This window comes from Triticum dicoccoides, chromosome 2B, assembly GCF_002162155.2.
Source record: "Triticum dicoccoides isolate Atlit2015 ecotype Zavitan chromosome 2B, WEW_v2.0, whole genome shotgun sequence".
In the NCBI taxonomy this organism is placed as follows: domain Eukaryota; kingdom Viridiplantae; phylum Streptophyta; class Magnoliopsida; order Poales; family Poaceae; genus Triticum; species Triticum dicoccoides.
This window is the reverse complement of record NC_041383.1, coordinates 96560200-96564943: the sequence shown is the minus strand read 5'-3', so window position 1 is coordinate 96564943 and position 4744 is coordinate 96560200. Positions and strand designations below refer to the sequence as shown.

Here is a 4744-nt window from a genome sequence, read left to right as displayed (position 1 = left end):
CGATGCCCCCCTCCCCCCTAAAAGATTTTTTGTCCAAAAAGACCACCCGCCGAGACGAGTTGACAAAAGGACCACTTCTTGTGTCCGACGAAGCCACCAGCACCCTCCGTTGGAAGTGGTACCCTCAGTTACTAATGCTTATATACTCTGATTGGCAGCAAAACCATATTTACATACATTGGCATATGCCGTCAACCGAGAAGACTACCAACTAGTATATGGCACAAACGTTATTAGACATGAACAATATATAGGGGCACGCACAATATTAACATGCTATTATCCTAATGATGACCGCATATGCCTACCCTTGCCTGACCCGCTTGGCCTTCATCTTCTTGCCCTCCGGAATGTGGCGAAGAGTGGTCGTGGCTTCATTGATAAACGCACCGCAGTGGGTGGGTGAGGCGTTCCTCCTCCACTGCCTTCTCCTTCTCCTCCTTACTCTTCCCCTTGGTCTCCTTCTCCTTGATCTTCCCCTTGGCCTCCTCCTTGCGCGGCATCCGAAGCAGAAAACAATCTACTACGTGAGAACGAGAAAAGGCAAACAACAAATTACTGAGGGAAGAACAACAATTCATAGATTCAGTTGTAGGGCTACATTGGCGGTGGGATGCGGGTCGCCAGAGGATCCCTTTGCTGCTGTGCCGGTCGTCTTGGTGGAGGAAGCTTCTGCGCTGGTCTTCTCTCGCTGGAGGGAGCTTCTACGACAGGTCTTCTCGCTGGAGGGAGCTTCTTCCCTGCTGCACCGCTGGGATTTGAATGGATGGGTGGGCAGCTCCTCATGTGAGAGTGAGTGTGCTTTTATATGACGCCTGACATTTTCATAGCTCCCAAGTTTTGAGGTTAGTCAAGCCAGCTTTTGTGGTTGTTAAGCCGTGGGTGGTCGGTGCACAGAGAGAATTCAAGTTCGAGCTCATGATCATAGAAGGCAGCTTCCGTGGTTGTCAAGTTGTGGGTGGTTGGTGGACAAAGAGCACTCAAGTTCGTGCTCATGATCAGAGAAGCCAACTTCCGTTCTGCTTCTTATCCTCCCCTAGCCATAGGGCCTGTCGCCAAAAGGCTTGGGCCATAGGGGAGTGTGGTGGGGATGGAGGGGGGGGGGGCGATGCCCCCCTCCTCCCACAATATGGATCAGTATCGACCAAGGTCACCACTACAATGTATATCCTTTGTAACCCGTCACACGAGATAAGTTGATCAGGTGTAAATCCCCAGCATTTGTATCCTCTCCCGGTATAGTGAAGTACCGACAAATGTTAGCAAAAAAAAGGGGTTTTGGCTTCTGATATTTGATAAAAGGGGATTCTCAAGTGGAACATTTATTTAGATGAAAAGTACTTTACCTCCTACTCCTAGTAAAAGACCAGGCTCGCATGCATCCTACCATCGCTGAATGGACCCGATTAAGGAACACACCTTTTAGGAATCCCTGCTGGTTCATCATTGAGATGACCAAGCTCTATTAACAAGAATGCGAGTAAAACAGCGGCCTGCAGGTTCATCATCCGGACCACGAACCTCTACTGCCTGGTGATCAGAGAACCCAGGGGGGAAAGCATAATGATGAAAAACATTTACTAACCCAGCCAAAGCTAAATACAGTGAGATATTTCCCATAGAAACAATTCACAAGGATCACAATGCCACGACCGCGGGGCACCTTCCTCCTTCTTCGCCTCATCGTGCTCTGCCTTCACAAGTGCTTGTCCTCGATGAAGGATCTCGAGGACTTCATCCACACCGCTCCGAGCCTCAAAAGCATGCATATCGGCTCCTTGAATTATTTTCTTACCCCGACAATATGAGCATCGTCGATCATTTGGCGCTGCACCGCCCAAGCGTCACCACCCTTAAGCTAGCCGGTTAGGGTTGGGGACCGACAAAAGCATTGAGCTCGACATTCCTTGCTCGCCACCGTCCTCGATCTCTTTGTTTCTTGATTTCTTGTTGAGAGATCATATCTATCAAGGAAGGGAACTAATCATGTGGATGTGTGGATTGTGTTTCCTTCAGAGGTGAACCCGAGGAGCAGCACCTCCAACTCCAACTCCAAGGCGTCGCGCCAGAGCAGCTCCGGCCCGGAGAAGCCGCCGCAGCCAGCGGAGGGACCAACGGCGGCGGGGGAGGCGCAGGAGGTGCCGCTGGCGTCGCTCAAGTCGTTCAGCATGGCGGACCTGCGGGCGGCCACCAAGAACTTCGGCTCCACGTCCTACCTGGGCGAGGGCGGGTTCGTGTGCGTGTATAAGGGGTGGATCGACGAGACCTCCCTCGCCCCTGCCAGGCCCAGCGCCACCAACGCCATGATGGTGGTGGCCATCAAGAAGCTCAAGAAGGAGAGCCTCCAGGGCCACCATGAGTGGCTCACCGAGGTGACCTACCTCGGCGACCTCCACCATGACAACCTGGTCAAGCTCGTCGGCTACTGCTCTGACTCCAACAGCAACAAGCTGCTGGTGTACGAGTACATGCCGCGCGGCAGCCTGGAGAACCACCTGTTCCGGCGGGGCAGCCAGCCGCTGCTGCCGTGGTCCACGCGCGTGTCCGTTGCCGTCGACGTCGCCCGCGGGCTCGCCTTCCTCCACTCCCGCGACGTCATCTTTCGGGACCTCAAGTCCTCCAACGTGCTCCTCGGCCCCGACCACCGCGCCAAGCTCTCCGACTTCGGCCTCGCCTGCGCCGGCCCCACCGGCGGCAAGAGCCACGTCTCCACCCGCGTCGTCGGCACGCGCGGCTACGCCGCGTTGGAGTACGTCGCCACAGGACACCTCTCCACCAAGAGCGACGTCTACGGCTTCGGGGTGATGCTCCTGGAGCTCATGAGTCATGACCGGGCGGCGCGCACTCGACGAGGCCCGCGGGCGTGGCGTCGGAGCTGCTGGTCGACTGGGCCATGCCGATGCTGCAGGGGGAGCAGCGCAAGGTGATACACGTCATGGACACCAGGCTCGGAGGGCAGTACCCCAAGAGGCAGGCGCAGGACATGGCCGCGCTCGCGCTCCGTTGCCTCCAGAATGACTCCAAGAGCCGCCCCTCCATGGCCGACGACGTCCTCCCAGCCCTCGAGCTCCTCCTGCACCCAACCACCTCCTCCTTGACAACGACGTCGTCCAGATCGCCGGCCGCGTTGGCGGCGCCGGTGCACAGAGGCAACCGACGATCATCACAAAAGCTAGCTAGCTTGGAGACTCTGTTCATTTAATTATCGACAAAGCTAAATACCTGCCGACTGTTCGTTAGCGACAGGCACGCACGATTCGTGCGCCTCGTTCGATTCCCGTCGCGCGGTCGAGATTCATCCAGGTGCTCCACTCCGCGAGAAAAAGAAAGGGAAGAAAGGGCGGCCAGAACAGGATTTGAACCCCCGACCTCATGCAGGTGCACCACCACATTAACCAACTAACCCGGTCTTTGTTGTTGTCAAAAGCGCCCAAACTATGAATGTATTGCATAGTGGCTCTTTGTTCAAGATTTAAAATGTGAACGATTTGCTAACTTGATGGCGAATTTAGTGGGAAGAATCCGGGGACTATGGCATTGACTGTCGTGATTTTTTTCTCTGGATTGGATCTATCATTTTTTTGGGTGCTAGATCTATTTGGCACACCCTGGTTAGATTTTTAGTCAAAAATAAAAATGATGCTGAATATGGGATTTGAACCCACGTCAAGCAGGTAATGGGGAACACACACTAACCAACTCAGCTAGACTATTTGTTGTGCGAAAGAATGCACATCATACTATTTGACAATTCCCTGTTTGCTTCCTTCTTCTTTTTTCTTTGAGGAGTTGATTAAATATCTTCTGGTAATTTTTCTGTGAATAGTATGATAACTCACACATTGCAGGCCCGATATCTTATGTACCCCTGTCCTGATAAGTTTGGCGACCAAAGGGAAGGGGAGAGTTGAGGAACTTTTGTGTGAATAGCATGGTAACTCACACATCACATACCTGATAACTTATGCACCATATCTCGGTAACTTTGCCAACGAGGGGTCGGGGTGTTGATGAAATATCCCCTCGATAGCTTTTGTGTCAATAGCATGGTAACTCACACATCATAGACCTGGTAGCTTATGTACAAATATCGTGGTAGCTTTTTTCACCCAAAAAAACTAGTGTAAACATACCTTCGATAACTTTTTGTATGAATAGCATGGTAACTCACACATCGCAGACCTAATAACTTATGCACCCTATACTGGTAACTTTGGCAACAAGGGTGGGGGGAGTTGATGATATATTCCCTCGGTACCTTTTGTGCCAATAGAACGGTAACTCACATATCGCAGACCTGATAACTTATGTACCCCGGTCCTGATAACTTTGACGATGGAGTGGGGGGGAGGGTTGGTAACTCACACATCTCACAAAATCATTTGCTCCAAGTTTTTAAAAGAGAAGGTCAGTGCAAGGGAGGAAATAACTTTGGCACGCGGGGATAATTTTTTTCCTAGAATTTTTTTTCTCTAGGCCCAAAGTTACCGCAGTGTCTGTGGGCAAGTTATCAGGTTCGTGGCGTATATATTACCATGCTCTTTATAGAGAGTTATTGGCGTGTGTTATGGTTTTTTTAACGCATTTAGACCTGATAACTTATACGCAAGCCTCCTGATAATTCTGACTCAAGGATTTTTTTTATTAAAAATATACCCCGATAACATGATAATTTACACGTCGCACACTTGATAACTTACGTATGAACACCCCGGTAAATTTTGTTTCAGTTAAAATAAGTGTA

At 51.2% G+C, this 4744-nt stretch overlaps 1 pseudogene; it reads left to right on the top strand.

Annotated features, from left to right (window-relative positions):
* The first annotated feature begins 613 nt into the window (after nucleotides 1-613).
* Nucleotides 614-3202, top strand: LOC119360565 (annotated as a pseudogene).
* The last annotated feature ends 1542 nt before the right edge of the window (nucleotides 3203-4744 follow it).